Source organism: Trachemys scripta, chromosome 10, assembly GCF_013100865.1.
Source record: "Trachemys scripta elegans isolate TJP31775 chromosome 10, CAS_Tse_1.0, whole genome shotgun sequence".
Taxonomy (NCBI): Eukaryota; Metazoa; Chordata; order Testudines; family Emydidae; genus Trachemys; species Trachemys scripta.
In genome coordinates, this window is record NC_048307.1 from 48,717,796 (window position 1) to 48,744,546 (window position 26,751).

The 26,751-nt window shown below is 47.2% G+C and overlaps 1 protein-coding gene across 3 annotated transcripts in view; it reads left to right on the forward strand.

Moving 5' to 3' along the window:
• LINGO1 (leucine rich repeat and Ig domain containing 1) overlaps positions 1–26,751 on the forward strand; it is a 467,217-nt gene that overhangs the window by 46,288 nt on the left and 394,178 nt on the right. For all 3 annotated transcript variants that reach the window (XR_004647509.1, XM_034784385.1, XM_034784386.1), the window contains exon 2: positions 2,996–3,195. The gene's annotated coding sequence lies outside the window, so the exon portion shown is untranslated. The remainder of the gene's footprint in view (positions 1–2,995; positions 3,196–26,751) is intronic.

Genomic DNA, 26,751 nt, shown 5'->3' on the forward strand with positions numbered 1-26,751 from the left:
GGGGGCTGCTCGAAGCCCGTAGCGCTGGCTCGGGCAGCTCGGCTCTTAAGCAGCCCCCTTGCCTCCGGACCCCAGCCGCCGGCTGGGCACTTCCCTTCCCGGGCTCCAGCTGCTCTGCTCCGGTGGCGCAGGGTCCGGAGGCACGGGGGCTGCCCGAAGCCCGTAGCGCTGGCTCGGGCAGCTTGGCTCTTAAACAGAGCCGAAGTCTGAGTCAGGGGAGGAGCAGAGAAGCCGCGGGAGGGGAAGTGCCCGGCCGGTATTTTTCCCGGACATGTTCCACTTTTTGGCAATTGCCCCCAGATGGGGGTTTGATTGCCGAAAAGCCGGACATGTCCGGGAAAAACCGGACGTATGGTAACCCTATGGTTGCAGGCTGATATCTTCTGGATCTCCTGGCCCGCAGTCCTTGGTGTGTTAGCTAAAGGTCCACAAGCAAGCAACCCCCTATGATGACTATATTACTTTGGAACTGAGATCTTTCCCCTTCTCAATATCTTCCGAGCCCTGACTGCCTCTGCAGCCAATTCAGATGGCTTCAAAGAAATTAGGGCTTATTATTGGGTGGACTTTCCCCTTCCCAGGCAGGCAATAACCCTCTGACTCTTCTTTTAAGCATGATCCCTCTGTTTTGCTTTGTTGCCATAATAATTTTACATTTTGTCTCTATTAAACCACGTTCTTCATTTGCAAATCAGGTCACTTGAGGTCCAAGGCCATCTGAATGTTGTTACGTTGGGCCCTGTTATTTGTTGAACTTCCAGTGCTGAGCTTTATTGGTGGAATGCAAGATCTCCGGCGCCTGGTGTTATAAATGAGCAAGGCCCCCACACTGACCCCTTGGTAACTGAGCTAGAGACATCCATTTTCATCTCCTTGCTGCTTGTTGGGGTTAGCCAGCTCCTGGCTAACGCACTGTCTTAGTCACGGCTCTTTAGCGCCTAGACTGCTAATCTTTACATCTATTTAATGCTGCCTGCTTTGACAATTTTTTTTAAATGAAGTGAATGCTGTTTGTGATGATGAAAGGCACTGGGCTGACAGCATGATAATCTTCTAACTATATCACCAAGGCAGGGGCAGTTTAATGTTCCTCAAACCATCTTGCCCTGACTTTGTCGGGAGGTGAGGGAGCTGTTTAGTATTCATGTCCACTTCGGGCTTTCCACACAATGGGGTAGTGTGCTCTACCAGGTGTGATTAGCGCACTAATATTTTGCACATTAATTGGTCTGTGTAGACCCTGCTGGTGTGCTTTAATTTAGTGCTGTTTCAAACAGTACTATGTTAAAACACACTAGAGAACCTTTAATGCACACGAGCAGGGTCTACATTGACCAATTCCTGTGCAACACATTAGTGCGCTTAAGAACTAACCCTCTCCCACCACTCACGCCCAGTAAAGTGCATTATCCCGCTGCCTAGACAAGCCCTTGGTCTTGGCCTCTTTTTTGGTGCAGCTGGCAAGGGCTCTGTGTTTGTGATGATTTCTTTGGAGTCCCTGGTGGGGGAGGAGATGGGACTCGGTTGTAACGAACCTAAAGAGGATTCAGTATTGCTAGCTTCAAGCATTCAAAAATCATAATTGAACCCCTCCAAAATTATAAGATTGGCTTAAAAATCATGAAAAAAAATCTTGGTTCTTTTTCTCTTGCTTTCTGGTTTCTGAGCCTTTAGGGTGCACTTGGTTCACGTTCTCAGGCTTTTCTGCTCCACCGTGAGGGCTAGAAACTTGTATTTTTAAATAAAAGATGAGTTTCTTGTAGTCACATGATTCCTGGATCTGGGGCTTTAAGAAAAACAAATACAACGAAAGGGGTCAACACTGAGGATTCCTTCTTGAGGGTACCAGTGTTCCTCTCTGGCTCTGCAGCTGCCAGACCAACTAAACAAAACTTGGGCTGCCTAATGTCACCAGCCACATTCTCTGTAAACCATGACATGGATGGAACAGTTGTGGAAGGAGCTCCCAGCTACACTGCAGTTTCTGTGATGCAACTACCAGCCCACAAGGAACCGGGCTGTGACCTCCAGTTTATTGCAGATAGGCCATCAAACAGCCATTGTGCAATGTCCTTATCTTCCCTGCCTGTCAGACCCTGTCAATAGTATCTCTGAAGAAGGAGGTAGTTAATCTCCCTAGCCAGGAGCTGGACTGTGTTTGTTTTAAATGACTGGACCATTAAACCTGAAGAGGTACCCCAGGCTGCCTTCCCCAGAGCACGGCTGTCAGTGTTAATGGGTTACAACATTAGTGTCCCTCACAAATCCATCCTGGCTGCTCCCAGAGACAGTTTTAGGGGCGGGTGAGCAGGACAGTTGCCCTGGGTGCCAACTTGCCAACTTCCTGGGGGTGTTGTACTGCTGAGCCACTTGGAGATATATGCTCTGCTCTGATTGGCTGACTGTTTTGGAGGCTTTCCCCCCCTCAGCCACTAAACAACGTCTACAGAGAATCTAGCTCAGGTTAAGTGACTGTCTCATCCCGTAGGATCTTCCATCTTGAATCGCCTCACAGCCCTGCCCCTTCGCAGGCAGATTTTGTATACTGGGAGGTGAAGTACACAAAAACTGGTCTCCTAACTTAACAGGCCAGTTTGTATGTGGGTGTTGGGCGGACTTCTGTGTGTGTACAAGCATTGGTATGTGAATGTGTGTTTGTAGTGCATCTACAAAGGGTGCTGGCTGTCCCGTGCCAGGAAAGGGGTGATCACCCAGGGCACCAATACTACTAGGGACAGCTAAATGCTATATATCGGTCTATGGCAGCTTATAGGCGGGGAGGAGCTGAGATGCCTGCCAGTTTGCCTAGGGAAGCAGTCCTGCTGGAGCGGGGTGTGTGTGTGTGTGTGTGTGTGGTTTTGACCTCCCTCTGCCTTAACTGAGCTGGGGAGATGATCACATTTGTCTAACATGAGTGACAAGGAAGTCCCCATGATCATTAGTCCATGTTGCTCAGATTGTGCTGCTAAATTTTGTGTTTCCTTTCTCACTTCAGCCTGCTGCACCTGAGGGCCATGAGCTGTCCTCGACATCTGGAGAGCCAAAGGAGCAGCCCCTTGTCCTCGGGACCTCAGCACTTATAGAGGACCCTGCTGTGCCAAGAAGAGCCTTGCTGAAAGGAACCAACCACCAGGAAAAGGCCATAGGCTGCAGCCTCCTGTAGCCCCACCCAGGGTCTCTTGGGGCTCTCCCAAGGTAAGACCCATATTCGTTCTCTTTCCTTGGCAAACAGGCCTCCCTGTCGTTCCCCATCTGAGGGCCATTTGCTTCTTGGTTGCCTTGTGTCATGTCACATCCCTCGCCTCATCCAGGCAGGAGTTTGATTCCTTCCACTTCAGTGACAGATGGTGGCAAGGTTTGGCGTGTGTGCCTGCTGCTCTGTGATGTGTTGGCCTGTGGCTGCACCATCCAGGACTTGCAGGGGACCATAGAGGGGAGCAGGACGTGTGTAGATGGGTGAAATCTTCTGCGAGCAATGCAGGAATTCCCTCTCTGCTTTGCTTTTTGAAGGGGTAGAATCAGACCAGAAAGGCCTCCATTTTAACCCATCTTCTCTGTCTGCAAAGTCCAAGCCAGTGCTTATATTTGTGTGCCTTTTAGAGTATCCTCTGGTCATAAAATGATGCAAAATCATGGAGAGTGGGCAGGGAAGAGCCTGGCTCTGAGCAAGCCGCAGTAACAGACCAGTGTGATAAGCCCAACCCTCATGTACAGCCCCGCAGTGACAGACCAGCGTGGTAAGCTCAACCCTCATATACAGCCCCACAGTAACAAACCAGTGTGGTAAGCCCAGCCCTCACGTATAGCCCCGCAGTAACAAACCAGAATGCTCAGCTATGCTCCTGTGAGCAACCCGAGGAGGAGGATTTTCTATTCTGGGAGCACCGAGAGGCCCAACCCAGATTGTGCTAGGTGCTGTACATACACCTAGTAAGAGAGAGCCCCTGCCATCTAGACAAGACAGATGAAAGGTGAGTGGGGAAACGGGCACAGGGAAAAGTGAAGTGCTCAAGTCTGGAGTTTGTTAATATAGCGCCCTAGCCATGAGCCATCACAGGTAATACAATAAATAAATGAAAGGTGAAAAATGACACAACTTCAGAGAACAGATACAAATTAAACTACAGGATTAGCCCTTCCCTAAAATTAGTGACACCTTTCAAATCCCCATGGGAAGGTGAAGTAACTTGCCCGTGATCACACAGCGGAGGAGTGGCAAAGGCAGGAATTCAACGCAGACCTTCCGAGTCCTGCGCTAGTGCCCTGTCTGCTAGACTACACTGCCTCCCAATAAGAAATGGGGTTGAACAGCCTTATGATGATGAACCAGTGCGTCCAGCCCAGCCCCCATGAACAACTTTATAATACAGGTCCCCTGCCCCGGCTTCCTGCAGGTGGCCATGCTGGTACAGAAAGGGTTAACAATAAGCGGCAGCTGGGTTAGGACAGAATGAAGCATAAGCCACTTGGACTCAAATGTTCCTGCATCCCTCTTTGTGCATGTAGTGGTGCTTCCACCACAGCAATCTCCCTCCTCATTAGACTCTAATGAGGCTGGGCTGGGGCTGGGGGGGAACTGAATTGTTGTGATTGGTTCAGCTCTACTGAGGTGCTTTCGATATAATTTTCTGCAATTTGTCTCAATAAAGCCCTTGAGAATTCCCAGAATGGGCCCAGCTTTCTCTCCCCCAGCAGAGGCCTGGAGGGCATAGGAAGAAGCTTTCAGCTGGAGGCGGGCTGGGGGTGCAGTGCAGCTGGAATAGATGGAGAGCATTACCCTGGCATTGTCTGGAGATTAGCGGTGCTGTTCTCCTAGCAAAGGGACACGTGCCCCATCATTAAAGCACAGGGTGCTCCCATGTGCTTCTTCTCTCTCTACCCATTTCTCTTCTCTCTCACTTGCTTTCAGTTTCTCCCGTCTGCCCTCTGCACTGGATAGATTTTAGAGGGGGTGCATGGATGCTAATGCCTTGTCTTCATGAAGAAAAAGGGGTGTTCTTAACTCGAGGCAAAATCTAGGCAGTTAACACTACTTAGCAGGTTGAGATAAAGACTGTTTTCCTGCCATAGACGGTTGTTAGCCTATAGGGCAACCCAGTCTTCTAACTCGACTTGGTAACTTGTGTGCAAACTGCCATCTTCACTAGGATTTTACCTAGAGTTCAGAGCACCCCTTTTCCCCCCCTCCCTAGTGCCCATCCGTCACAGTGCAGCCAGGGTGCCCAGTGCATTTATAGCTCAGCCCAGCTGCTTGCTCTGAGGGATGGCGGAGCAGATGCACCCAGCCAATAGTTACTGTATGCTGCTGAGCTGCCTTGGTTCGATGCTGGGCCGTGTGTGCTGGTGCAGGGTGCACTGTAGGGTGGCGCATGAAGGGGAGCTTCTCTGGGTCCGGTGTTGTGGAGAGCCTGAAGCTGTTGCCTTCTGAGAGTGTGATTCTCCACGGCTGAGCACCTTGTGTCATCGCTTGCAACAGTACAAAGCAGCAGAGAGTTCCCCAGACAGGCTGCGCGGAAGCTCCTCCCAGGAGGAAGTGATGACACCAGCTGCAAGGCAGTGGAGAAACAGGCCCCAAAAGGCTGACCGGGAGGAAAGCTTTCGATAGCGGAGTATGTGTGTGTATGCCCCGAGGGTGGTTAGGAACATAGGGATTACTAGACTGGATCACACCCTCGGTCCATCTCGTCCAGCGTCCTGTCTCCAGCAGTGGCCAGCACCACGTGTTTCAGCAGGGTTTTGTGCACCTTTCTCTGTTGGCAGATGTGGGATGGTCTACCCCCCCGGGAAGGTCTCGCCTAACTCCTCGTAGTTGGGGACTGGATTAAGCTGTGAAGCAGGATGTATTATATTCCTTCCAAAAACTCTGGTCACATTAACAATCCTAAATCTGGATAGTCTCATTATCCACTTCCATGTCCAGTCCCTCTCTGAGGGATTATTAATGTCCACGCAAATCTTACAGAGTATCTGAATATATCTGTGTGTGGAAGCTGCAAAATCACCTTTGATTTCTGTGTTAAGGCAAATAATGACTGATTTACAGCTCCAGATCTGCCATGCATAGAGAGGGGATTTGGGAAATGTGCTTCATGAGCTTGTGCAGTGGGGGCCATGGAATAAACATGGGATAAAATCCCTGCAAAGTATACAGCTTATCCCCTGCTGCTAGCCAGTGCATATATGCTTGGCATAGTATTACTGGCAACGTTGGGAAGAGAAATTAACTGAATGTGGTGCTATACTCTCCCCACAATTCTGTTCACCCTGGTCCAATATCCCATAACCCCTTGGATTAACTGAAGTAAAGTTTGTCTTAAACAGATAGGAAAACTGCCAGGATCAGGACATATGGGTGTCTTACCATAGCAACAGGGAGGGAGGTTTTCTCGCAGGCCAGTACTGGAATGTCCTAAAGGAGAAGGACAAGACATAGGATTGTTCTACCCTGGTACAAAGCTAGGAGGTGTCTTTGTGCCCCTTAGTCCATGGAATGCATGTGTTCAGAGCAAAAAGATAAGGGGTGCACCACAGAACCAGGAAAACAAGGGAGAAAGCTCACAGGTTAAATCTAGTTTCAGATGAGGCACATGGTACCTTTTTACATGTAAACAGGATGGGTGTAAGAAGGATGCGGGATCAGGATTATTATTTACTGTATGGATTGCAGTGCTGGCTAGGCTCCGACTGAGAGCATTGTGCTAGGTGCTGTACCGGCACATAATGAGAGACCGTCCTTACCTGGGAAGCAGAGGCAGGGAGAGGTGGAATGACTTGCCCAGAGTCACTCAACAGGTCAGAGGCAGAGCCACCCAGGCGTGTGAGTTTTGGGAAGAACGAGGTCTCGGCTCTGCCACTGCTAGACTGTCCCAGCAAGAATCGCCATCAGCTGTTCTGGCCTGGGCTGGTACAGGAGGAAAGACTCTCAGTTCCTCCAGCCCCAGCCCCTCCTGGCCATCAGGTGGATGGTGAGGGCAGTTCAGTGCAAAATCTGGGAGCTCGCCTTGTCTCTGAATGTGCCCAGAAACCCTGGTTGGGCGTAGGGAAATCAGGGCTCTTCCAGGCCTGTCCTGTCTGAGGGGGATTGGCAGCTAGGGTGATCTGACTTCCCACCTGAGCCTGGCGTTTCCCAGGATTGTCTGTCTGCAGACAGCCGGGGGATCACAGCTTCTCCAGGTCTGGCTTTCCCCAGCAGTCCACTTGTACCTCTTCCCCTTTCTCTGTGACGAGGCTGTTTTTTTAAGAGTTATTTGACTCTTCTGCATTGCACCTTCCAGCCAAATGGCTTTTAAATTAAACCCTTTGCTAACTCGTTAAGCCCCTGTCCAGGTCACTTCCTGTGTGTGTGATTTATAGACCTGCTTTTAACATTTATTAACTGCTAAATCACTGTGGCTGGTCAATTGGAATCCTTCCCATTAGCTGCCCTGAGTGGCAGCCAGACGCCGGCCTTCTCCTGGAGTCTGGGGAAGGCTGAGGTGGATTCTTTCTCAGTAGATGTCTGTCCATCTGCACTCAGTCAGTCGCATGTTGCTCAGAGATGGACTAGGGCTGGGGGAGAAAGGGGAGGGAGATGGAAAGCGGGTGGTGGGGGAGGTAGAAGGCTTCAGATAAAAGATGGAAAATGGAAAAATGAAAAGACTTAATGAGGGGAAGATCTGACAAAGGGACTGGAGAGAAACAGCAAGGAAAGAGGACCCTAAATAACACCTGGGGAGGTGACTTATCACACACCTTCAATGCATTCTTCTAGGGTCCTATTCCCTGTAATGCAGGTCAGGAATTGTGCCTTCATAAGGGACTACAAGTGAGGGTCAGAATCCCAGAGTTTGGGGCTGGATCAAAATGTCCCCAAAAGGGGTGTCTCCATCTGGGGGATTTTGGTGTGAGCTCCATAAGTACAGGAGTCAGGATAAGACTGTTCCCAGAGCCTGAGAGCAAAGCAGAGTTCAACTCTTATCAGACTCTCTGTGACCTTGAGCCTCTCCCCATCCGTACAGTGGGGAGACTAACGCTGCCCTACCTCCCAGGGGTACGAGAGGATAAATACACTAGAGATTATGAGCCGCTCTGAGGCTGTGGGAATGGGAACCAAATAAATACCTTAGATAAATGGACGGTAGTTTGGACAAGTGGAAGAGACTTCAGCCTGCTGAGGGATGGGGGAGAAATCCTAATTAGAGGTAAAAAGCTGGTATGTGAGACCCCAGCATTAGGAGCAACTTCGATTTATTTCTGGGTTTGTCCTTTTTTTCTGTGTGCACTTGGCACTTTCATTCGATAGGACTCGGCTATGGTTTTTGCTGCACAATCAGGACTAATGAGCACTCCCAGGAAATAAATTGCATCTTAAGCACAGCCTCGCAGTGCAAAATAAACAGTTCCCTAGTGCTGGAGCTGTCTCCTCGTCAGTGATCTCTGTCTCCCCTGAACTCGCCAATCCTATCCCATCCTGGCTGGGGTGAGTGTCTGATGGGAGGTGGGCCATGTGGGATGTTGAATGTTGAGTCCAAGGGGCAGGGATGAGAAATGCATTCTCAAACGAAGGCTGAAATATTCCAGCTCCTCGATGCAGAGCCGTGGGAGTCACCTCGCCATCTATTGTGTCATTTTCGAGGCCTATCCATGCTGCCTCTTTGAAATTGGCTTAATGATTCTAACTCACTTAAAATCAGGCAGCCGGGTTCATACCTCAGCACAGGGTTTTGCAAAGCTTGTTCCGACCGTGTCTGAATCGTGCTGTGATCTTCAACCTCAGACAAAGCTCTGATTTAAAGTGACTCACTGTCCCTCTGCGAACCACCTTGGAGCTGTAACTGGGCCATCATTGGGACTTCAACCTGGGACCTTTGATAGTGGAGCTAAAAGACTAGTTGGACTGCTGCTGTAGCAAACTTTCAAACCTCTGGTATGAACCACCAGTAGAGGGCAGCAAATGCTCCTTGCTCTCCTAGGATTGGTGTGGGATCCTGTCCATTAGGTTAGCTCAATTGAGCTAATTTAAACACACTTGGAAATGCCCCTTCACACCCATATAGACACAGCTTGGCATATTTACAATGGTGTCAGCTGATTGCGTTGTTAGTTAGGTGAGTGTTCAGAGACTGAGCTAACAGGATTTGGGGGCCCTCCTCGGGGTCTAGGCAGAGTCCTAGTGGATCTTAAATCCATACTCCTCCAGTTCCTCAGGGGGTCATGTGAATCTGCTGCCCACTTGGCTTTGGAAGTGATCTTGGTAACACAGTAGCTGTCACAACCGCTTTTGCATTCTCCAATGGGGATGAGGCTTTACATCGGCAACCCAGCCTGGACGTGTTAGACCCCTGCAATACAGCCCTTGGATTAAACCTGGCTGTCACTGTTGTCATACACACAACTGAAAGAGAATTTATCTAGCAGCAAAGCCAGTATCTTAAAGCCATTGGTTCTGATGTACCCGTGATTTGCTGAGATCCCGTATCTCCTTTATCACTTCCTCGTCTCTCTGTCTCGCTCAAATCCCAAAGCAAAGACTAGAAACTTGCTTGCAAAGGGTTTTTTTAATGTTTCAGAGGCTGATAATAAATCTGTATGCAAACACTAGCATGCACAGGATTGCAGCTAGAAAGCCAGCTAGCACACACAGACCTCAGCTGGAGCATGTATGGAGCATTGCCTTACCAAACACAATGTAGTGATCTGGCCATTATGAAATAGTACAATATGATGTGAAACTAGATACCCCCTCAAACTACAGGGAAAGGTGACGCACTTACTGGCTGTAAAGGACTCTCCAGCTGACAGCAGCTCCAGCCTTTTCCAGCAGGGAATGGTACAGCAGTGCTAGGTCTGAGGGGATTCTGAGCTCTGGCAGCCCCCAGCTTCTTGTTGTAGGAGGAGGCAGTCTAGCCAAGTGGATAGAGCACTGGACTGGGGCTGCATCCCCAGCCTCTCCAAGCAGGAAGTGCTGTAGGGAGAGTGATACATCAGGAAGGAACTCCCAGCTGACCCTGGCTGTATATTGGGGCTGTGTTGAGCTTGGATGTTTTGTAGCTAGTGTCAAAGAACTGTTAAACTGTGACAGCTTTTTTCAGCAGGAGTTCAAAGTGTTGAGGGGGGAAGCTGGGTGGGTGGGGGTAAATTAAAAAAAAAAACGGAAAAAACTCCAGCAGAATATATTACTCAATTCTCCCCAGACACTTTTATGTTGGGGTTAAAAAGAAAACAACTTCCCAATTAAAGGATTTTTATTTGTAACATGCCTTGGGGGGACTTTCTAAATCAAGAGACTCTTCTGAATAATAAAAGTTTTTTATATTCAGGGGAATGGAAGGACTCAGGCAACAAGTGGCAGAGGAGCTTGGAAAGAGAAGAGGAGGAGGAGAGCTGGGCTGCTGTGATGGAGGGGAGACTGTGATATTCTATTCGTCGGAGCGCTTCTCTTCCCTGCTTTTAGAAATTTCTCATTTGACAGCCTCAGCCTGTCTTTGTTCTCCTGGCTGGTGCAGTGTGCGTGTCTGGGGCGGGATTTCATCGCCAGGGTTGCATTCACTGTGGAGATGTTTTACATCTAGCAAATGAAACTGGGAAATGCTGATCCTGGGAGAGGGGGAGTGGAGCCGGGCTTCTACCAGCTGTCTGAGATGACTCTCAGAATATCTCCCTCCAGATCAAAGTGGATTTGAGCAGGTAGATTATAGAAGACAAAGCCTTCCTCCCCCTCAAACTCTCACCGCTGCAGGCGCTTGCTGAAATGCATGGCCTGGCTGACAAAGTGCTCTGATGTCCAAGATCCTAGCAATGCTGTTTATTGTCGGACTCAAGCAAATGGAGATCCATGCAGTCAAAGGCCACTGGTTTCCTGATGGTGATACTCGACAGAAGGAAGGAAGGGTCTTGTAAGCAGGGTTTTCTGTAGCATGCATCTGGCAGTAGTGTTCAGCCTCATTCACATGAAACCAGTAGACACACTAGAGGCTTGAACCTGTGAAGTTCTGAGTGCCTCTTGCATTGTTCTGCTCAGCCTCTGAACCCTCCCTGCATGACAGCTTGGCCCCAAGAGCTGCAGTCACTTCAGTTCCCATGTGGCCTATGGCATCATTCAGGACAGACTTCAGAGTGCCAAGGAGAATACAACCTGTTTGGAAGATGCTTGTTGCTTACTTTTTATACAAGGCCTCTTTACTGATGGGTAAACTGAGGCACTGAAAGGCTTCTGTAACTTGTCTAGGGAGTTAAGATGAGGTGTAGGAAATAAGATCTGTGTTCTAATGCTGGTTCTCTCTTTTGGGAATGGGGACAGTGCACTTGCCCTCTCTGAGCCTCAGTTTCCCCATTAGTAAAAAGGGGGTATAAGAGGGGAGGTAGGGCCCTTCTGTTGACCCACCCTGTTAGTAGGAGTTCAAACCACGTGTAAAATCTGGATCACCCAGTGCTCAGCCCTGTGCTTGATACACCAGCACAGGTGGCCGGTGGCTTTTCACACACCCCTTGCAACTGGATATGCATTTTGTCTGACAGGAAGTTCCACTTCCTCCCAAAAACGTCTCCATCTTGAAGGTTTCGTAAACTCCAAACCAGGCAAGTTGTCCCTGAAGACACTGCTGTGACGGCTGCTTGGCCTGCTCCCTGCAGCCATAGGGCTTTGGTCTGTGCCGCTGGGAGAGAGGCCTCCCAGCTGGCTGTGCTGTGCTGAACGCTCCTGCAAGAGCTATGGATACGCCCAAGCTCTCCAGCTGAGGTTATTCCTGTTCAGAGTTGTAGGCTACAGCCTGCCTCTCAGCCTGCACTGAATTCTGGGACATAGAGCGGGTAAGCATGGTGCCCTAGCCAGAGCAAGCAGTGCGTGTTGATCCCAGGGGGTGGCATGAAAAGTGAGGAGAGGGATCAAAACCTCATACAAAAGCCACGTGGGAGAAGCAAGAGAGAGGTGGGAAAGACACTTGATGGTATAAAAAGATGAAACTGCACTGGAATCAAAGGAGCTGTACCCATGTAGGCCTGCAGAGCATTTGAACTGGAGAGCGGTATGGCTGAGGGGGCCATATGACATCAACTAGCTACGGTGTGTAGGTAGATTCATTGATAGGGCCCTACCAAATTCACGGCCATGAAAAGCGCGTCACAGACCATGAAATCTGATATCCCCCCCCATGAAATCTGTATAGTATAGGGTAAAAGCACACAAAAGACCAGATTTCATGGGGGGAGTCCAGTGTTTCTCAAACTGGGGGTCCTGACCCAAAAGGGAGTTGCAGGGGGGTCACAAGGTTATGTTAGGGGATCATGGTATAGCCATCCTTACTTCTGCGCTGACTTCAGAGCTGGGTGGCGTACCGTACCATACCATACTACCCTTACTTCTGCGCTGCTGCTGCCAGCCATTCTGCCTTCAGAGCTGGGCTCCCAGCCAGCAGCCGCCACTCTCCAGCTGCTCAGGTCTGCAGGCAGCGCCGCCAGCAGCAGCACAGAAGTAAGAGTAGATATACCACAACCGCCCCTACAATAACCTATCAAGCCCCCCCGCAGCTCCTATTTGGGTCAGGATCCCTACACATGACATTTCAGATTTAAATAGCTGAGATCATGAAATGTATCATTTTTAAAATCCTGTGACCGTGAAATGGACTGTGAATTTGGTAGGGCCCTACTCACTGATGTTAAGGCTACAGGCGATCCTTATGATCATCCAGTCTGACCGCCTGCAGAACACAGGCCAGAGAACTGAACCCAGTGCCCAAGGTCGCCCGGCGGGCCGGTGGCGGAATCAGGAATCACCTGGGCCACACTGCCTGAACTTAGCTGGCTGTATTCCCACATCCCCTGTTCCCTAAATGATGACACACCTGCCCTGCCACCGCTCTGGCGTGACCTGTCCAGCCTGCTTCTGCAGTGCCAGAGTCCGTTGCGTGCAGTAAGCTGCCATACGTGCTCCCTTTCGTTTTATTTCTTTGTTGTTTTTTCTTCCCTCCTTCCTTTCTTTTAATATTACTGCAACGTGCCCTAGAATCTCAAGGTCATTCAAGGTGACTGGAGCGATTAATGGGTTTGCTGTCCTCTGCTTGTGTGCTTTGTGTGTGTTTTATATAGACTGCACCTGTGTGTCTCTTTCTCCCCCTTTCTCTCCTTTCCTTTTATTTTCTTGTCCTACTTTTCAAATCAGACCGCTGCCAGTGCTCCAGTAAATAAATTGAATTCTGAGAGACTGGCCTCTTCTAAAGGTCAACTGACTTCACGAGCAACTCTCCTTCAGCATGGGGTGTGTGTGTTTGGAACACTAATTAGGATGAGTCGCATGGTGTGTGTGTTTGGGATGGCAGGTGATAGATGGAGTGAGACGACTTGGACAAAGTGGTAAAGAGCCTTAGCAGAGATCTGGCGTGGACATGAACCTCAGGGCCACACAGCTCAGGAAGGGAGGGACACAAGGTGGCTCTGTGCCACCTCTGCAGCACCTTGGCTTCTGGGGTCTCATCCCTGATGGAAATTAGAGATGCCTCAGGGCTGCTCCAACCTTTGCTCAGCTACTTATGGCCTCAAGGGGACATTTTAGCAGCAGAGAACATCCAGAGCACAGAGGTGTTCCAGCTACATCCTCTATACCAGGGGAGATTGTGACATGGGATGGCAACGGGTCTACACCCCTTGAGGATTTCCCCTCTGGAGGGGAAATTCCTGTGTGGCTGGTGAACACTGGCTTTCCTCCTACTCTGTGTTGCTGGAGTTTCACAAAGCTCCTGTGGAATGGAGAGGTCACTCTCCCCCTTCCAGGTCAAGCTGGAACATGCAATAAATGCCTCTCCCATCGGCTGCTAACCCCTATCAGACTTCCACAGCTGGAGACACAAATCTACACACAGAGATGCTTGTGGTTTTCTCCCTCCTGCGTATCTGCTCTCCTTTAGAGGTGCAGAAGCTTGGAGTTGGGCGGGGGGGCGGGGAGGTGAAGTGCATGACAGCTGGACTTGTGGGTTATCTTGTAAACAGGTGGGTTATTTTATGCATCACTGCAAACAGCTATGGAGTGAGCTCTAATACTAGGTATCATTCAGTTGGGGAATACCTTGGGGTTAGCAGGGATAGGGCCAAGAAAGGGAAGATCCTGAGATGATTTAAATAGGAAGATTCTTCCTTCATTTCTAATGGAAATTAAATGCAAGAAAACTATGTTGATGTAACAGTAATACTGCAGAACTGACCACAAATGAGTCAGGAAGGGAAGGGATGAATTAAGGTTCACGTGGTAACTCACAAATTGTATGCATGGGGCCCAATTGTGCTCTCTCAGCACTGCAAAGCCAACTGGAGTCAACAGTTTTTACACCAGTGTCAACTCGGCATGAGCAGGCTCAGAAATGGGTCCACTGTTGTGTATGTAGGTTACCACTAAGAGTCTAATTAGTGAGAAAAGCTCTTTCTGGGAAATGTGGGTAAGTTAAAGTTGCTGTGAGAAATAACTCATTATTGTGACTTTTGGGCATTAGAATTTGTCGCCATTACACGACATTATTCTAGGGTTTTTACGTATCACATACAGAGTATAATTTAAGACTTATACTAGAAACTCAGCATTTCTGGAAAGAGGCACCTCATTAGCAGTTTTTCTGCTTCGTTATCTTGGAGCATCAGGGATTTTTATAAGTGTGGCAGTAAGCATTTGTCGTGTTCTCTGTACAATAGGCTGTCCTCCTTGAATAGAATAGTCTGTCTATTTCTTCTGCTCTAGGTAATCCAGTCCTAGTGGTGATCATTTATCCTTGCACTGTCTTTCCTTCAACCGAAAGAAAGGGAGAGATAGGTAACTGAGTGCATGTCTGACTGTTTCAATTCCTCAAGAACGGTGCCTCTTTCTCCATCCACTATAATAAAGGGTTTCTGGCCATCCTTAAAAGGAATAATCGTTCACACCATCCCTGATGAACGGGTAGGCTTTGCGGTTAATACCCAGATTTTGTAATGAGCACAATGGTTTTGTGACCATTGTATTGATGGCACAATGAAATCCTTCCAGTAGGCATCAAGCAAATGCCGGTGATGATTGTGAATACACCCCCATAGGACTTGCTTGCTTAAAGGAGGCAGCGGTCTCTTTGTACGCTTTCAGAAGGCTGGTGTTCGGCTGCTGCTGCCAGCATCCCCTCTCCCTCCTTTGTCTTGATGGGTTGGGTTGTGTGTCTTGGTCAGCTAGTCTGATCTGAAGAGGTTAATGTCTGCTCACTGGTACCTTGTGCCGTGGGCTCTTCAGATACATGGGGAGCTGACTAGAGACTTGCCCAGAGGCACTCAGGAAGTTTGTGGCAGGGCAGGGAATGGAACCCATGTCTTACAAGTCCCAGCTAGCCCATCCTACCTCCACAAGGTCTGGACCACTTATGGGCATTAAAGTTTCCATGGCACTTTCCAGAAGAAATAGGATTGTTGGTGCCAGTGTTCTGGCCAAATTCCAGCCTTGGTAGCATGCTGTATCCTTCAACCACCCAATCCCATGGTGTGGAACTGAGATCCCAAAAGGAGTATTATTGAGTAACGTGACCCCATTTTCAAGGGATATAGTAATGGGATCTCTTTCCCTGCAATGGGTTCCTCTCCCCCTGTATCACTACTACTGCTCCATCTCTCGCCCTCTTTCCATTGCTTTCCAGTCTCTCCTTCTCTCTTCCTTCATGTTCTCCAGTATTTTTCTCCTTTCCAACATAGCTCCCGTATCTATCCACCTCCTCAGTGGTTCAAAGCAGTAGAAATGCAGGTTACATTCTCCTTGGTGTGTGCTCTGATTATGCTTCCATTTTTATTCCTAGAGGCAAACATCTCCCAAATATTTGATTTCACTGTCAAACCCTCCTGTGACTCCATGGCAACTCACTTTTTTCTGATCACTCCAGCGTGATCATTAAGGGTCAGATACTGAATACACCTTAGCCTGCAATTAGTCCCATTGATTTCAATGGAATTACTCGTAGAGGAGGCTGCAACTCACTGTGAGCAATGGAATTGCAATCTGTTGCTAAGAATAAATGCCAGTTAATTAAACCTACGTCTGCTCGGAGTGAGAACCTGAAGACACTGAGATTAATTTATAAGAAACATGAAATGTTTAACTAATAAACAAGAGCCTGCTAAGCTCTATATTAATTTAACCTAATGAAGTCCTGTAATAATCCATGATAAATGAGGAAAGCTCCCAGAACATGAGCAGGGAAAAGCTGCAGTTGGGTGTCATGATAAATTATTAGTTAATAGTGAGAATAATTCATAACCCCTAAGAACAACAGAAAAGAAACATCACAGATTGTTTGTTTATTTAATAAGCTAATCGATAGCGGAGCCCCATGTATCTTAATTCAAGTTAGATTTACCTTTACGACAATAAATGGATTTTTCCTGAGAATAATCGTACCCGTTAATATCATTTTCCCCCTCTTAAGCCTAGATAATGGGAGGAATTATCCTCCTTCCAATCAGATGCATTTTCTTTCTTACCAATTAACAGAACAGTAGGAATCAATATATATATATACACAAACACACACATATTTTCATATTGCTTCTTCTGAGAGGCAGCAAAGAGGTTTCTCCAAGGAAAATGGGCTTAGGGATACAGAGCCATTCTGAACAGAGTGTGTGAGAGCTCCAAGGATCATCTGAAGTAATGAACGGTTTCCAACCTGCACGTGTGTGGCAGGTGTGCTGGGTCAGATTTATGCTTCTAATATTGCCATTAACCCCTTCTGTAGTAATACAAAACCTTATATGTGTAGCCCACTTCATCCAGAAAGTCCCAAAGTGCTTTAGAACAGTGGTTCTCCACCAGGGGTACGTGTACCCCTGGGGTTATGCAGAGGTCTTCCAGAGGGTACATCAACTCATTTAGATATTTGCCTAGTTTTACAACAGGCAACATAAAATACACTAGCAAAGGCAGCACAAACTATAATTTCATACAGACAATGGCTTATTTATACTACTCTATATACTGTACACTGAAATGTAAGGACAATATTTATATTCCAATTGATCTTTTTTATAATTATATGGTAAAAATGAGAAAGGAAGCAATTTTTCAGTAATAGTGTGCTGTGACATTTTTGCATTTTTATGTCTGATTTGGTAAGCAAGTAGTTTTTAAGTGAGGTAAAATTTGGGGGTATGCAAGACAAATCAGGCTCCTGAAAGAGGTACAGTAGTCTGGAGAGGTTGAGAAAGGTTAGCGGCTGTGTGTGTGCGGACATACGGGATCAATCGGTTTCCACCAGAAAGATGCATGAGGGTTTAGAAGTGAAGGACTTCTCCCCAGGAAACTGCAGGGGTAGCTTGAAAGAGATGGGATGGATTCCCCTGTGACACCAGAGTGGACAACCATTGTTTTACAAAAAGCAGCCAGGGGTATCTCATGATCACCCAAATGCTAAGGGAAGTCGAGTTTAAAGACTGTAGGTCAGATCCTCAGCTGCCACAAATCAGCTTAGCTCTGGCTTCAGTGGAACGCTGTGTCGATGTACGGCACACAGGGTTTGGGCCATGCGGCTTCAGTGGAACAGTGCCACCTGGCCATGCCTCAGCATTAGTTTAGAATAGTGAACACCCAAGAGAGAAGAGGGTCCCCAGCACCGTTTATTGTTTGCAGGCCCCTGGGTTTTCCTTTGAAGTCTGCCAGGCCCAGTCTGTGTAGCTTCTAAGTTTTGATGGGACCCTGGTCTGAGTGCGCTCTGTGGGAAGGCCACAGTGTTTAAAAGGGGGATCAGTTGTTGAGTCCCATAGGGGTTAAATTGTGAAGAGTGCTCAGTCCAGTATCCTATAATTCCCTCTCCTAAGGCAGTGTCTGCCATGTCCCCTCTTTTTATCCCTTTCAGTCCTCTTGGCCTCTTCCTAAAGAGTTCTAGTCACTCCTCTTTAGGATCCCCTGTGAGAGGAATCTCACACCCTTTGGAGTAGAAATGGACCTGAGCAGCAGAATTTGGATCCGTCTCTTGAGCTCTGCAGTGTTCTGTGGGGCTTGGATCTGGGTTTGCATCCAAATGCGTGAGATCCTTAAAATTGATGGACCTTATTGATTTACACCAGAGGAGGATCTACAATTCATGTAGCTTTGGAAGCACTGTAAACCAAAAATCCCAGAGAAATTCAGTCCAAAGAAAAGCATCTAAAAATAATCTGCTAGGATCAAACTGTGGGCACCTTTTTAAGCACTGCAGTTTTTCTTGCCCATTGTTTAATGTAGACACATGTCTGGTAGTTATCCCATCTAGCCATCAAATCTGAATTTGAAAAATTCAGTCATGGAAACTGATGGGCTCAGAAATGTCTTTGTGCAAAAGTAAACCTGTGGGTCACGGGCTGGAGGTCAGACTGCTTCCAACATTTGGGGTGAGAGCCTCACCCCCACCTCAGCCATGGGTGCGGCGTAAAGTCCTAAAAGCCCCAGCGCCACCCAGAGAAGGCCCTGTGGGAGATACCTGTGAGGTTGCTTCACAAGCCATGGCACAGAGGTGTGCTGAGGGTGAGTCAGACTGGGCACCAACATACAGCACTGCCATCCATAGGGTAGGCTGGGGACACTGGAAGCTATACAGGAATAGGGTTGTTTAAGCTACACTGGGGCCTGCTGAGCAGCCCAGCATGGAGAAGCAGCAAAGCCACTTTAGACTCTCCCACTTTCCTTTGGGATGAGAGCTCTGTGCTGCCCCTCGGGAAGGCACAACAGCCAACATCTCACGCTTGGCCTCCTCACCTCTCCCCTTCCAAGGCAGGAGGAGCTTGTGTCACCCTGGAGCGACTCTTGGATGGGTAGGAAGGGGGTTGGCCAACAGAGAGACGGGTAGCTTGAGGCCAGCTTGAGGCCAGCTGTGGCTGGTTGTCCATCTATTTCCTGGATTGAATTTATTAATGTAGTAGCACCCCAAATGGGTTAGTAGAGACCTATGATGAGATCATTCCTGTCCTGAAGTGTGGGAGAGGGATCCCTATAAAAGAGAAGGGATAAGGGTGATGGTTGGGACGTATCTTTTCAGTGCCATGTTTTGTCTGTCTTATTTAAACCATCGCTAACTGCTGCTCTGCTGAGCCACTGCAATATCCTCCTCTTGTTGTGTTTTTCCTGCATGTGTCTCTTGCACTTGTAAATGACACCTGCCCTTTTACGTCCTATGCTGTCAGCAGCATGGTGCTAGCCCATGCCTGCCATCTGCTCTAATGCAAATCCTGCCCTGTGTTATAGATCTGCTCCCTGGCAAATGCTGATCCAATTAGTTCCTGCCCAGCAAAACAGAAGCATGGCTGAAACCTTCCTGTCTAAACTAAGATTGTACATATTATCCCATTGCTCTGCTTGCCCAGGTAGACATTCAGGACCATCTGTCTCTGTGGATTCATCCCCGTCAGGTCAGTGCTGTTCTTATGTGGAATATGTCCCCTTATTTGATGCCGTGCCTAGATTTTCTTATCCACCCTTCTGTCCATTGCTGTCTCTATTGCGTATTCATTACAATGCCCAGAGGCTCCTCCAAGCCCAATGTGTGTTGAATTACTGCTCATCTATTTCTCCCAATCTCCTCATACTCATAACCATGAGGCCCATATTACCCATGTGCACATCTGTCAGGCTGCATATTCCTCGGCTGTTTCCAGGGATACATAAAATTGCCTGTGTCTTTATGACATTACCAACAACTCCGTCCCTTCTCTCACCCCCCACCCTTCCCGAGTCCGAGCCGTTGCCTCTCTTTATGAGGATTGATATTTGGGCTGTAAATATTTTAGAGCCTCATCTAGCGATCATGTCTGTGTGTGCGCATACATTCTTATCTGACAACAGATGTTGTTGGAGCTCTCTCTCCATAGGAAATGCTGCACATTTGTTTGTCTTTTTCCTGCTCCACTCCCCACTTTGTGTGTATGTGTCTCTGTCTGTAAAGTGCTGACCGTTTCTGTTGGAGAGGAGGGAATTGACAATCTAAACAACAAAACCATGCAGGGGATGTTATATGAGTTGCTCAACCCATGAAGGAACCTGTGAGCCTCATCTTAAAAGAAGGTCCTGTGACTTAGTCTTCATCAAAGAATCCCTCCTCTGGCCCAGAGCACTTCATGATCCTTGCTGATTTATGTTCATCTAGATCCCCCCCACATTCAGCAGCAAAGGGTGTAGGGCTAATCCTAATCCCCAGGAAAGTTAATATTGAACTGACTGACATAGCTCCTGTGAGCACCGTTTGGCAGGACAGATTTGTTAGCACAGGCGCAAGCCTCACAGGGTAGGTACACACTGCAAGTGGAGGCATTATTGTAGAAAGTGTAGGCACACTAGCTTTAGTCTAGCTAGCCCGGGTAACAATTATAGTAAAGACACAGTGACATGGGCTAGCAACCTGAGTACATACTCAGGGTCCCTAGCAGGCTTGTGCTCTGGTTGCCAGCCGGTGCTGCTGCCCACACCACCACATTTTTACTACCATTGTCACCTGTGCTAGCTAGAGTAAAACTAGGGCTATGTCTATACTATAGCCAGGATCGACGCTCTGAGATCAATCCACTGGCGATCGATTTAGCGGGTCTAGTGAAGACCTGCCAAATCAACAGCAGATCACTCTCCAGTCGACCCCTGTACTTTACCCCCGACGAGACGAGTAAGGTAAGTCGATGGGAGAGTTTCTCCCGTCAACCACCCGTGGTGTAGACCCCGCGGTAACTCGACCTAAGGTATGTCGACTCCAGCTACATTATTCATATAGCTGGAATTGCGTAGCGTAGGTCAACTTACCGCGGTAGTGTTGACATAGCTTGACATGTCTTTGCCTACCCATCCTACAATCACACCTTCACTTGCCCTGAAGACATACCGAGAGGGGAGGAAAGGTGTGTCCAACTCCTAAAGGCCCTGGAAGAAGGAACAGGGATACAGTAGCTGTGTATGTCAGAGCTGTGCTATCCTAGCTGTGAGATATAACTAGAAATGGGTTTAAGTTTCTTAAAGTTCAGATCTAGCTTTCAAACATTCTATAGTTTAGTTGTTGCGTTAAAGGATTTGGTTTTGCTCACTAGATAGAGAGGGACTACCTATGAATTTTGACTGAGGCTGTGGATTTGGGCTTTAAACACCCCAGATATTGCAATTGTTGAGAATCCAGGAGGTTGATTCAATTGTTTTTAAAGGATGTGGAAAATCCTATTTCAACCAATAGAATTGTGGTATGCAAATGACAGTAATCTGAGCTGCTCAATCACCTTCCATGCTGCAACCTTGTCACTCGATGAGTTTGCACCTTTCTTGAAATTGAACAGCATACGTGAAAATCAGCCACACAGGGCTTGTCTCTTGTGGGAACCATTCTCAAAAGTAACCCCTATGACAAGAATGTACGTTTCATGTACAATTTTAATTTCTAAAAAATTTGTAAATTTTCTGTATAATCTACATTTTATTATAAACTCACAGTTTAGACAGAAATTAGATAATCCCTTAACATGAAGGGCATGATCAGTACAAGAAGAAACACTTGGGGATTATAAGGATTGCCCAGTGGGTAATAATATGGTTCTTCACAGCTGAATGGCTGTTCCGGTTTCAAGAATTATAATAGCCTTTAAACATATAAATTCCAACCTAGGAGATCAGTGACTATAACCACCCACATCTCCGGGTTCTAGTGATATAAAGAAGGATCAGTTGAGCTTTTTTCTCATTGTTACTGTGATGTATCAACCTACACTTGATTCTTCATTAGATAGAATGATCCTTTACTACTCTCGGTAGTAAAGGTTGACACAACAAAAACTTCCACTCAGCCTTAATTATGGCATCATTAGCACTTAATGACCTGGATCACACTCCCCTTCAGGAAATTATTTTTGTGTCCAAATTGGCAGGTGAGATCAGACCACCAAAGCTGGCTTGAAACGGTTTAGCCAATGCAGACACTGGAAGTTCAATAACAGATCTAGGTGTTGCCAAGTTTTGTTAATTTATCCTCATGCTTTTGTGATTGCTCTTGAAGGGCAAGGCCTTGACACTCCAATTTTGTGTTGTGAAGGCTTTTGCAAAGCACACTGAGCTTTTGCCATTTTTAGATACATGGGGTACCTCTCGGTGAGTCACATGCTAGCAAATTAGCAATGAACGGATGGTCCCTTTCCACACTTCCTCGTTTTGAGGCCAAGAAAAGGACTTTTTTGATGGTATAACTGTCTACATGAGGGCTTTATAAAAATGTCATAAGGAAACACCTGCCTTATGACTGACGTTGTTATACCAGGAAATGTTGCTAGTGTAGCCCTGGCCTTACTTAGGAGTACTGTTGGCTGAAGTCGGTGGAGCTTTAAGTAAAGGGTATTCACTTGAGTAAGGATTTGCAGCATCAGGTCCCTAATCTGCAGGTGCAGACACTGACTGGGATTGTCACAGGAGCAGAAGAGAGTTAGAAGCCCAATGCTTATAGCATTTCAATGGGATTACATGCCTAACTCCTTAAGGGCTTTCCTGAAACTCTCAGCCAACCTGAGAGCATGAGCAATAGCCATAGATCCCCATGGCCAGCTGGATGTATTTGGATGCTGGAGGGGTCTGCTAATCTGGCCCTTGATGGCTACATTCTTTTATGTCAATGTCGTGTCTATTTATTTATGGCTTCTGTGGGCGGTGCTTTGGCTGATCTATGCAGCCACTGTGAGATATTTTGAGGCACAGTGAGATATTTTAAAAACATCTCACTATTCTGGAAATATACATAGTGTGCTAGATATATATTAGTAATTCTGAAAGGGAGTGATTTCCATGAAGGAAAAAACATTTCAGCCCGTCAGAGCCTTTTCACTCGCTTTCTGTCAGGCAGCTACTGTCACTCCCCTTTCTCAGTTACTTGTTTTACTCGTCCTGAGCTCTGCCTTTATTTTATTTTTTCTTAAACAAGAAATAAAATAAAACCCTTAATGGATCCCCATAGACATTCATCAGTTGTCAGCAAGAAATTGCATTTAAAAAGTATGTGATATAACCCCTTTCAACTGGATTACTTCCAATGGGATTATTTTTCTAGGAGACTATCTCGTCAACATGAGTAACTCCTTCTACAGGTGTTATGTCCTGAACAAAAGACTCTGACCTGATTTATGCCGATGTAAATCAGGAGTCACTCCAATGTAGTCACACCAGCTAGAGCATTGGAATTAGGCCTAGCGAACACAGAAGAAGGGATGTTTCCCAAAGAAAGAGAGAGAGAAAAATAACAACAAAACACAAGACAAGGCACCATCTTGAGGGAGAAGTCAGCACAAATGAGTTCATAAAATGCAAAGCAAATGAGTTGTATAAACTAACAGTGTGGTAGGAGAGAGTTTCACTTAGAGAGAACCTATCATAAATCACTCAACACTCAGTTTTGCGGTGCCATTTAAGAAAATATTTTTCATATCCTACTACCCGCTGCTCTCTTTTCCACATGGATAGGTGTTTGTATATACAGCAGCTTTGCAGAATCCTACTCTTCTAGGACAAGTAGGTTTTTTAAATGTCAGATATATCCTTAGTTATTTTTTGTCAAACTTTATAAGGCGGCTAAGTATTACAATGCAGTTACATAGCAATTACAATAAGGTTTTGCTTTTCAGTATGCATTACTACTGATTCATATAATCAGAAGCTGACTACATGCTTGATTTACTTCGTACCATCCCATTGGTGTTCTTAATACATATTCTGTTGGAAGCCAAGTATGGAAAATACAATGTACTAACACTGTGACTTTTCTCAATGCAGTTTGTAATTACATTGTAATTACACTATGTGTTTTGCTATGTAATTACATTTAGCTTTTAAGGCTTGATCATTTTATCCATTATCCTGAGAACAGGTGAGCAACAAGTGTGTTGCTTGGGCTGCTAAGTTTCATGACAGCTCAGTCTTGCCAGGCTGCTGAGATTGCATACAAGATAGAGAATGACAGCTTGGAGTAGGGTGTCATAAGGTCCTATTGCCCTGAATTGAGGACGTTTTCGGTACTGGTAGTTACTTGGGTCACCCCAAATGAGTGCTGTTGTCACCTTGTTTCTGTTGTGAACCATCCATGTATTTTCTTTATGGTACATTTTAGACAGATGCTATTTTGAGGAGTTGTCTCCATTTTAAAATTTGGTTTTATTTATACTATGTCTCATAGCCCTCTGCCTATAGAGGCCAGGTTTCCTTAGTTACCAGGTGCAAGATTTGGAGTAGTAGGTTTAAAAATGTATTTTATTTTTTTTCTATTAAAAATTATCTAAACTAGATTTCCTCTACGCTGTGGTGCTGTGATAAGGCCCAATATCTCGGGAGTTACAGGGGTTAGAGACGGATGCTTTAGGCCATTAGAAAGCCCAGGACACCAGTGGGACAAAGCACACATGTCTGTTTTTCATAGGTGACCCGGGCTGAAGAACAGCCACTGACCCACAGCTTGCTATAGCAACTGCAGTTGCCAAGGGCAAACTTCAGGCACAACATTCTTCCCAGGTTTCTTCAGATTTGGTGTAAGGCTGACGCTTCCTTAGCTTAATTCTTAAAACACCGCCTCCTTGTGGTGTTATGTGGCTGTTGTATCACCAGGCTCACACCTCTCAGGTCGGCAGCCGGAGGCCTCAGCCTGTTTTCTCTTGGCAGTACTTGAGCAGCCATTTTCCTTACGAGTGTGAGTGTGCACCTGGAAAGACTATGTGACAATGTCCCAGCCTGGCTCTGCCAACTGCTCCATCTTAAGTTGGGCTTTCTGTGTACCTCTGCGGTGCCCCATCTCCCTTATGCCTTTGTAGATTCCTGGAATGGCTCTGCAGAAAAAACATGATGGCTGCAGCTACACAGGTCACTTCCTCAAGGGATAACCGACTAGATCCTCAACTGGTGTAATAGGCACAACTCTGTTTTTCTCAGTGGAGCAGTTCTGATTTACAAGCTGAGGGCCTGACCCGTGGTTAGTGCAAGAAGAGCAAAATGAGTGAATGTAAATGGGGAAAACTCCCCTATATGGGGCTTAGCCTAGTTCTGGGCATGCTGCTGTTAGTCATGTTTGTTATGGCACTGCCTAAGGGCTACTGCGCCCCATTGTGCTCGGAGCTGTACAGACAGAGAGTAGTAGATGGTCCCTATCCTGAAGGGCTTACAATCTCAATAGAACAGAGAGATGCAGGGTAGGGGAAGGGCTAGAACACACAAACAGAGTGACCAGTGTGATGGCAGCAAATAGCATGTTAATGATTTCTGGGAGTGGGTTTAGTTAGGAAGGGATCCACTAAATGGAAAGGAAAAGGAAGGAAGTGAGGGGAGAAGAAAAGGGGGGCCGGAGTGGGGTGAAGCTGAGGTGAAGAGTCTGTGGGAAGGGTTGGAGCAAACAGCCGGTCAGTGTGGAGGAATTCAGAGCATTCTATGCTTCAGACCGGACTAGCTGGAGGTCCTGGCTTTGGCTGCTTCTGCCCCTACTGGCTGCAGTCTCTGCCTGGCTCCTCTGCAATTTCCCCCCCAGGCCATGTGGCAGAGGAGAGGCACCACCAGAGTGTGTGTGGGATCTTCCCTGCACTGTTCTCAGTCCTGGGGGAGGAGTGGGTCTGGCTGGGCCCCATTTTATCCTTGATCCCCCCACTGTAGCAGTCCTTGCATTGGCTGCTCCTTTAGGCATGGAGTTTACCTTCCCAAAGGCATCTATCCCTCTCTTTGTCCCAACCAGCTACACATACAGCCTTTGTGAGGAGGAATTTAACCCCTCATTAACTGGGGAGCACACGTAATGCCTCTGCACCTTGTCACATGTGTCTGTAAAGCACCTAGCAGAATGGGGCCCCGGGCCATTGACTTGGCACTACGATAATGCAAATAGTGAGTAATACTAACGAACATACACACACTTTCCTTTTGAGCAGCTTGTTGTACCTGCACTGCAGGTGTCCCAGCATTTACTGAGGAGTTTGCTTTCAATCCCCAGAGAAACCATGGCATGTCTGGCATGTAACAGTGCATATGTATTCCTATGTTTGACCTGGGAGAGCTCTATCTTCAGGGACCAAGCTCTTGTCTTCTCCCATGCTAGGGTGGAAAAGAAGGTGAACTGACACTTATTTGGGTGGCAAAAAGGAAACAAAATAACTTAAAAGGGAGGCGAAAGGGTTTGCGGCTTTATTTATTTGGAACATCTTCCCATAGGCTCCCAGCTGGACAAAAATGGGGCTGCCTACAGGGAGGGAAAGCTGAGGATGGTATGGGCCACAATTCAGCACTGGAAAAGGGACAGCTCCTGATGTGCTTTGTGCTGTGGTAGCCTTAGGCCTATGCAGTTCTTCATGACTCCGCTTAACTAGAACACACACATGACTCTCCAGCAGCCCTGTTTCAGGTGACGGGGGAACTACCCCACAAAACCTAGTGCTGATCCTGCCCCTCCAAACACCCATCTTTGCCCTGCCTCCAGTGTCTTCACCCAGGTATGCCTGTATTTCCCTGCCTGGGTGCAGTAATATTGACCAGCCTCTGGCATTTAATCTTTTATTAAACTCTTTGCTCCCAGGATGGCCCCATGGACTCCCCATTCAGGAGGGACAGAAGCCATCACACAATTGCTGCATGCATGCGTTTTTTGCTTGCAATCTGCTTTGGGCATTAATCTTTCTGCTTCCGTGAGCACATGGGGGTGCTCTGTTGTGCATGCACATGCACTGGCAAACATCCACTTCTCTGCTGCAGAGGTTAGAGCTATTATACCAGGAAATCTAAAATAGAGACTCTTAAATAAATAGCAGAGGAGGACAAGTGTCTTTCAGTGGAAT